This window comes from Sapajus apella, unplaced genomic scaffold, assembly GCF_009761245.1.
Source record: "Sapajus apella isolate SASKATOON/1434 unplaced genomic scaffold, GSC_monkey_1.0 scaffold87, whole genome shotgun sequence".
Taxonomy (NCBI): domain Eukaryota; kingdom Metazoa; phylum Chordata; class Mammalia; order Primates; family Cebidae; genus Sapajus; species Sapajus apella.
Window position 1 is genome coordinate 2,861,144 of NW_022437027.1, and position 9,377 is coordinate 2,870,520.

Here is a 9,377-nt window from a genome sequence, read left to right on the forward strand (position 1 = left end):
TGCAGTTGCAGGCCCCACACCTTAACGACTATGCTAACAAGTCACTTTTGTTACAGAAAGTTAGAAAACTTTTCTTAAAGCCAGATTCTGGATGCAAATGCTGCACCCTGAGGCAGTGTGGCCTGCCTCAAAGCTGGGCGGGGCTGACTGCCGGCAGAGAAAGGAAAAAACGCTCTTAGTGTCAGTTTAAAACTGAACTGGCTGGCGGCAAGTTTTCCGCCCCTGCGGCTTCTGGTCCCCTTCTCTCTCTCTCTCCTCTGTCTACTTTCTACCTTCTCTCTTTCTCTTCTGTCTCCTTTCTCTCCTCTCTTTCTCTTTCCTCTCTTTCTGTAGTAAAGCCAATTTTGGAAAGCCTCAAATTTAAAATTTGGCCCTCTTTAAAGCAGGTTTTAGCAGGGCCTCTGCAGCCAGGTCCTGCAAGGACCAGACAACTGGATTTTAGGGTTTATTCCTAGTCCTAGTCAGAGGAGCAGGGGGTAGGGGCCAAGGTAAGGCAGCGGTCTTTTTCCCCCCACAAACCACAACTGGTGAGAATAAGCACTATGGAGGTTTAGCGCTGCCCAGGCATAATCCTTCCCCTTATACATTTTTAATGGCCAGTTGCTTCAGAAAGGTCGGGAAGTGACAAACAGGTGCAACAAGAGGTTTACCGGATGTGTGTTTTGGACCCACCACAGCCAGTAGAGTGTGCAGAAGTGCTGCCAGTCAGTTTTTACAGGGGCAGTGACATCCTACCTCCCAACATCCAGGATAGTGCCAATATGCCTTTCTGTGATGCACCGTTGGGCACTGCCCATAACATTGGACACTCTCCTGGCAGAATAGGCAGTTACCTATTTTCCATCCCAGTCTGAGAAAGAGTACTCTTAAACTCTGATCTAGGGTTTTGTTCCACACAAGCTCCAAAGAAACTACCTCCAAGGTGTCGAGGGCACAACGGCCTCCCCGACATGGAATCTGACCCAGCACGGGCAAAAGTACTCTTTTCCCGGTGGAGGTGGCTGGGAGAATTTACAGGCCACAATGACCAAAACAAGGAAGAGAATAAAGACAACTAGAGTTAAGACTATCTGCCACATGGCAAAGGAAGAAAGAGTGAGGCCTCAGTGATAGAAGAAGATGAAGAAAGAGAAAAGAGTAATTTTTGCTGGGGTGTAATCAATGAAATTTCCCAGCATCCAGTGGTTCGTCAACCACTGTAAGATATCTCCTACCTCAAGGGAAGATGGCCTGAACCAGTGTATGTCTGCTAGCAGGAATCTAATAAAACTGATAAATTTACAGACGAGACAGGACCACATACAAGAGTGACAAAGGGTGGGTGCCCCCCAGATGGGAGACCAGTCAGATGCCTGCCCGGCCACTTTCTCGGAAGAATTTTCAGGGGCGTCTTGGCTAAGGTGTACCCGTATAATCCCCGGGCCTGGTCACCTTAGGATGGAAGTCCAAGTAGGACACCTCTGAGGTGAATCACCGTTATGCCCTACGACGCCCCAGTGGAACCGCGGGTGAAGGCCCATACAAGCCCCGTAGCCTTTCAGCTGTGGGACTACATATATACACACTCACTCTCTCACTCACACAGAGGTTACGGAAAACAACCGAACGCTGCCACCCACTATGCCAGCTACCAGGGGCGAACGCTGGTACCCTCTGCACCAGCTACCAGAGGCGAACGCTGGTACCCTCTGCACCAGCTACCAGAAGGCTGCCACCCAATATGACAGCCATCAGAAGCGAATGCTGGTACCCCCTGCACCAGCTACCAGAAGCCTCAAGCGACGTCTCGGTGAGGCTTGCCAGGTCAGAGTTGCAATGACTCGTCAGTCCCCTGACTCAGGCCCTTCCTTTGAACTAGTTCCCAGACCAGACTTACTTCCAGAGGCTTTTTCTTTTAGGACCCTGAGGAATTTCGGGTGAATGTCGGCCAAGAGGTCGCTTATCCTCCACAGTGGCTCTCCGGGGCCCTGGGAAAGAACAGGGGGCACCTCCCCAGAGGCCCCCATGGTGGGAGCGGCCGCCCGGGCGAGATTCTGAGATGTCTTTTGTCTGGTGATAACAAAAAGAGAATATTCTCGCTGGGGCCTCCAAATGTTGTATTTGACCGAGTGTAGAAAGTTATCACCAAGACAAAAGTATGCCAGATTGCAGGGTCATTTATTATGCCGGCGACCACAGAGGACTCACGTCTCTCCAACCTGTGGTGCCAAAAGGAGGGTGCTATGATTTTTTATACCCGAAAAACCACCTTTGGAGTGGGGGTGAGGGGTGGGGATGGGGATGAAAGGGTTTCGGACATTTCAAGGGCTAGGGGATTCTGTGATTCACCTCCTGGGTGGAGACAAGGGCGGGGGTCTCCGGACATTCCAAGGGCTAGGGGACTTTTGTCATTCTGTTTGTTACCTCAGTGGTTTACAGAAGTCAAGATATACATTTGTTTACACATTGTCTGGGTGGTGATAGAAGTCACAGATTTTAGCAGTTACTGATAAGAAAAGGCAAGCAGCTTTACATAGTTTTGAAGAACAAACTAGCAGTTCTATTTACAGAGGTCAAGGACAGTAGTTATTGTGAGGAGAATGGGGCAGCCACTTCAACTTATTTAAAAAACAGTTTTGCATTTTATAAAATAGTGTTGCTCAGGTTCTGGCTCTAGGCCAGCACAATATCACAATAGAAGTACAAGAAGAAATAGATGAATTCGTGATTACAGTTGCAGACTTCAACATTCCTCTACCAGAAATGGACAGATCTGCCAAGCACAAAATCAGGAGGTACACAGTTGAACTCAATAGCACCATCAATCAACTGAGACAAATGTGACATCTATAGACTATCCAACAACAGCAGAATGTACATTCTTCTCATGGAACATCTCACCAACATAGATCACTGTGGGTCAAGATGGCCAGGGGGAGACCTATGTTAATTCTAGCTAAATAATTATAAGCTTGTTTGGCTCAGAGTACATTGAAGTTTATACACCAAACTAAACTATGTTATTGGTGCAGTTAATTAAAAATCAAACGGCAACAGGAGGCCTAAGGTAAAGACCATCTGAGAGCGCAGTAACACTGGGGAACACCGAGGGGTGGTTGCAGAGCAGGAATTACTGCTATGGTCCCACGAATGCCTTCTCAACATAGACTGCAGGAGGGTCTCGTAAAGAGGGCTTGTACAAAGGTCTCGGAGAAGGGAGGTGACCTCTGCTCACAAGATCGGGAAGGGTCTTTGCAGATGGGAACTGGGAAGGAGGAGAAAAGCCTTGCAGGGCAGAGATCAGGGAACACCTCAGGCTCTGCCTAGGTTTTCAGAATATGGAGTGATTTTAATTGCTCTAATATCCTCAATGCTCAGGAGACAAAAGTCCCTTGATGCATTGGGTGTGGTCAGACTGGGTGGTTCCTCATTTGCTAAAGTTCTGATGCAGTTGCACCTGGGTAGCAATAGGTAATAAACTCAGAGTACTAGTTTAGCATGTCTTAGAAGGATCTCAAGTGCTGTTAAATGCTCAGAGCACTAGTTTAGCATGTCTTAGAAGATCTCAAGTGCTCTCCCCACAGTTATCTTACCTACCCCTTTATGCTTCCCTTCTAAGCCCATAAGATCAATGAGCTTATGCACATAATAAAAGTGTCTGGAGCCCAGAGCTCCAGGTCATCACGGTTCCCACACTTGTGTTGGTCCCCTGGACCCATGCTGTAACTTATCTTGGGTTGAAGAGGGAGACCAAGGCATCTCAGATCAACTTCCCCTTTTCCTATGTGATTCCTAAAACTGTAAACTGAAACCTTTTCATATGTAATTCCTGAGACTGTAAACTGAGACCCTTTTCATATGTAAAGCTACAAACCTAAGATTCTTCCACGTGTAACATCTAAAGTATAAGCCTATATAAAGGCAGAACCTCCCATTGTTAGGGGAGCTGGGTTTTGGACAGATTACCACCCAAGGCTCCCAGCCAAATAAACCCTCCTTCCTCCTGTATTCGGTGCCGAAGAGATCCGTTTCCCGCGGCCACTCCTGCTACAGTGTCTCTGTCTTTATTTCCTTTTCTCAGTCCCTCGTCAACACCGGAACTAAGGGCACCCACGTACGGGGTTGGGGCTGGTACCCAACAGATCACATTCAAGGCTATAAAACTCACATGAGTAAATGTAAAAAAAGAAAAATACAATGTATGCTTTCAGATTTCAGTGGAATTAAATTAAAAATCAATAATCCAAAGATAGCTGGAAAATCCCAAAATCCTTGGATATTAAATAATACACTTCTAACACATGGGTCAAAGAAGAAATCACAAGAAAAAAGTGTTTTTAATATTTTTAAATAGTGGAAATACAACTTATCAAAATTTATAGAAGGCAGCAAAAGCAATGCTCAGAGGGGAATCTATAGCATGGAATACATATAATGGGAAAGACTAAACACCTAAAATTTAAAAATTTAAACATATACTTTAAGAAACTGGAGAAAGAGGAGAAAATGAAACGAAAAGCAAGCAGAAGAAAATAAATAATAAATACAGTAGAAACCAGTGAAATTGAGAACGGGAAATCCACAGAGAAAAATCAATGTTAAAAGCTAGCTCTTTGAAAAAGATCAATTAAATTGATAAACTTTTAGCCACGTTAATGAAGAAAAAAAGACAAGTTACTCATGAAAGAAATGAAATGAGGGGATTTAACTACAGATTCCATGGACATTAAAAGGAAAATAAAGAAATACTATGAGCAACTCTATGACCACAAATTCAAGATAAAATGGATTAATTCTCCAAAACGTACAATCTGTCAAAACTCAAAAAGAAATAGACAATCTGCATAAACCTATACTTATTAAGCAACTGAATCAATAACTAATAAAGTTCCAAAACAGAAAGCACCAGATTCAGATGGATTTCCTTGGTGAATTCTACCAAACATCAAAAGAAGAAACTATCAATTCTCTACAATCTCTTTCAGAAGACAGAAGCAGAGGGAATACTTCCTAACTCATTCTATGAGCCTAGCATTACCTTAGTACTAAAACCAGAAGAAAACATTATAAGAAAACAAAACCATAGACCAAGATCTCTCATGAATATAGACACTAAAATTCTCAACAAAATAATAGCAAATAAAATCCAACAATGTCTAAAGAAAGACTGCTACACCACAACTAAGTGGGATTTATCCAGGTATGCAAGGCTTAACACTTGAATATGAATTCATGTAATCCATCACATCAACAGACGAAGGAAGAAAAATCACATGATCATATCAACATGCAGAAAAAGCATGTGACAAAATCCAACACCAATTCACAATGAAGACTCCTAGCAAACCAGGAACAGAGGGCAATTTCCTCAACTTGTGAAAGACAATGAGAAAACAAGTCATAGCTTGGGAGAAAATATTTGCAAAAGACATATCTGATATAAGACCGATCCCAAACATATAAAGAACTCAAAAGAAAATGAACAACCTGATCAAAAAATGGGCAAAGATCTGAAAAGACACCTCAACAAAGAAGACGTAAATGGCAAATAGGCATATCAAGAGATGCTCAACATCGTATGTCATTAAGAAACTGCAAATTAAAACAATGACTACACACCTACTACAATGGTGAAAATCACATACAAATCACTGATGTCACCAATTGCTGGCAAGGATATGGGGCAACAGGAATTCTCATTCACTGCTGGTGGGAACACAGAATGGCACAGCCACTTTGGAAGACCAGCTTGGCAGTTGTACACAAAACTAAACACTCTCACCGTATGAGTCAGCAATCATATTCCTGGGTATTTAACCAAATGATCTGAAAAATCTATGTGCAAACAGAAACCTGCATATGTGTGTTTATAGCAGCTTCAATCATAATTACCAAAACTTGGAAGTATCCCAGATGTCCTTCAGTAGGTGAATGAATAAACTGTGGCACATACAATTAATGGACTATTATTCAGGAAATGAGCTAACAAGCTCTGAAAACACATGAAAGAACCTTAAATGTATATTACTAAGTGAAACAAGCCAATCCGGCCTTCCTCTTCACTTTCTTCTTTACTTCCTCTTGTCTCCTCCCTTTCTGCTCCCTTTTCTTGTCTCCTCTCTTCCTCTCCTCCTTCTTCTTTCCCCTCTTGCCTTTCTCCTTTTTTACTTCCCACTTTCCCTCTTTTTTTCACACCTCTCTCCTACTCTTTGGTATTTTCCCTGTTGTACCTCCTTTTTAAAATATTCTGTTTTCTCTTCCCCAGCTCTCTCATGTCCCTGGCCCTACTGTGATGCGCTCCCACTCCCACCAAAAAGAAAGAAAGAAGCGAATCTGAAAAGGCTATATAATCGGCCCTTCTTATTTGTGGGTTCCGCATTCGTGAACTCAACCAAATATGGATTGAAAATATTTGGAAAAAAAATCCAATACAAATTAACAATACAACACCAACAAAATGAATAAAAAAATTTACACTGTCTTAGGTATTATAAATAATCTAGAGATTTAAAGTATATGAGAGGAGTATGTAGGTTATACGCAAATATAACAACATTTTATATCAGGGCCTTTAGCATACTTGAATTTTGATATCCATGAGGTTCTGGAACCAACCCCTACAGACACGGAGAGATGACTATATACCATATGATTCCAACTATATAACATCCTGGAAATAATGAGGTTACAATGAGCTACGATCATGCCACTGAATTCTAGGCTGGACAAAACAGAAACAGTAAGATTAACAGTTACCAGGGTTTGGGGGGAAGAAGGGTCATGAATAGGTGGAGCAGAGAGTATTTAAAGAGCAGTGAAACTTTTACTGGTGAAATGACTATGTGACCAAGCTGAATTTCTACTCTGCCTTAACTCTACTTATCATTAAGAAACAGGATGCCTCTGGTTCTGCCTCGTGACCAAACTGGCTGATACTTGTGGGATACAAGATGGCAATTCAGTTGACCTCTGAAGAACATTTAGCTTCGTTATAATCTAATTTCCATGCTAAATGACCCTCCCACCAGCACCATGTCAGCTGACAATCACCATGACAATGACCAGAAGAAACCATGAAAGGAAGGCGGCACTCTGGTTCCAAGTGGTTCTCTGCCCATTCCCAGAAAAGACATGAATATTTCTCCCCTTGCTTTTAATGCACAACCCCTTCATTAGAGATCGGGTGGCTCAAGCCTGTAATCCCACACTTTGGGAGGCCGAGGCGGGCAGTTCATCTGACCAACAAGGTGAAACCCCAACTCTACTAAAAATACAAAATTAGCCGAGCATGGTGGCACATGCCTGTAAACACATCGACTCGGGAGGCTGATGCAGGAGAATCGCTTGAACCCAGGTGGCAGAGGTTGCAGTGAGCCAAGATCTTGCCATTGTACTCTAGCCTGGGCAACAAGAGCTAAACTCCATCTCGAAAACAAAACAACAAGAACAACAACAAAGATGTCCTATATCTGTGGCTTCCAGGCTCTCATGAGCTGAGTGAGGTTGATTTGTGAGCCACTATCCAGCTTCTCAACTCCACAGCCATCCACTAAAGCCTGCACTGCTTGACACTCAATTTTGGTTTTACATATTGACTTTGCAACACTGAATAGGGAAAAATTTCATCTTTTGGGGAAACAGTTTTGTTGGTAACAAAATTATTCTGTATATATATATACACACACATACACACACACATATACATATATATATACACATACATACATATATATATATTTTTTTTTGAGATGGAGTCTCACTCTGTCATGCAGGCTGAAATGCAGTAGCGTGATCTTGGCTCACTGAAACATCCATCTCCCAGGTTGAAGCGATTCTCCTGCCTCAGCCTCCTGAGTAGCTGGGATTACAGGTGCGCACCACCATGCTTGGCTATTTTTGTATTTTTAGTAGAGACAGGGTTTCACCATGTTGGTCAGACTGGTCTTGAACTCCTGACCTCATGATCCACTCACTTCGGCCACCCAAAGTGCTGTGATTACAGTACAGGCATGAGCCACTGTGCTCGGCCCTATTATGAATAACTCTTAATGTCATAAATAGGTTCTTGAAAACTGCAACTTTAAGTGAAACGACTATGAGGAAACCAATTTTACTGCGGGCTAATTGAAATAAGCAAGAATTAGGTTCTTTTTTTTTTTTTTAGAGACGGAGTTTCTCCATGTTGTTCAGGCTGGTCTCGAACTCCCAACCTCAGGTAATCCACCCACCTCAGCCTCCCAAAGTGCTGGGATTACAGGTGTGAGCCACTGCGCCCAGCCCAAGAGTTACGTTCTTACAGCATATTTCTGGTCATAAAAACATCACCAAACTTGTAAATAAAGACCCCAAAACACTTTTAATGCTAAATATGGAAATAAATGTGAGCTATATATACCTTTAAGAAAGATTAATAAAAACAAGATAATTATTTGCATTATGTACATTAATGATGAATACATGTAGTTCTACATTTGTCATAGTCCATAGAATGTACACCACCAAGAGTAAATCCTAATGTAAACTATGGATTTTGGATGACAATGATGTGTCAGTGTGTTCACCAATTTTAACAAATACACCAGTCTGCTGTGGGATACTGATAGTAAGGGGCGTGAGGTACAGAAAGCATACGAGAACTCTTTGTACTTTCTGCTCAATTTTGCTTTGAACCTAAAACTACTTTAAATAATACAATTTATTTTTTTAAAAAGAGTTAAGAGCTGGCTGGGCGCGGTGGCTCACGCCTGTAATCCCAGCACTCTGGGAGGCCAAGGCGGGCAGATCACCTGAAGTCGGGAGTTCAAGACCAGCCTGACCAACATGGGGAGACCCCATCTTTTTTTAAGGGAAAAAAAAAAAAAAGAGTTAAGAGCTATACAGCCATTTAAACTTGAATTCTTGATTTTCAGACCCTACCTCTCTCTTAACCCAATAATGTTGGATTAAGCATTCAAGATCCTGAAGTAAAATCTTGAAAGTCTAAAAAGGGCATATGGGACTTAAAGCCCTGCTAGGCAACTGCTAATGATCACTTATACCCCTGCTGGAAAAGCCTAAACATTGGTTTTTCAAAGGCTTTTTGGTCATCTGATAAATTTAAAAGATTCTTACCATAAACTTTGCTCCTTCTAAAAACCTCACAGCTAAAGGTAAAAGTTAAGATATCAGCCCGGGCAACATAGGGAAATTCAATCTCTAAAAAAGTGTTTAAAAAAAAAAACCAAACTAGCCAGGCATGGTGGTACATGCTAGTCCCTGCTTCTCTGGAGGCTGAGGTGGGAGGATTCTTTGAGCCCAGGAGTTTGAGGTTACAGTGAGCTATGATGACGCCACTGCACCTGGGCAACAGAGCAAGTGAGACTTCATCTCAAAAAAAAAAAAAAAAAAAAAAAAAAAAA

The 9,377-nt window shown here is 42.3% G+C and overlaps 1 protein-coding gene across 2 annotated transcripts in view; it reads right to left on the reverse strand.

Moving 5' to 3' along the window:
- The window catches only part of MCUB (mitochondrial calcium uniporter dominant negative subunit beta), a 124,738-nt gene that overhangs the window by 25,204 nt on the left and 90,157 nt on the right, over positions 1-9,377 (reverse strand). The window lies entirely within an intron of this gene.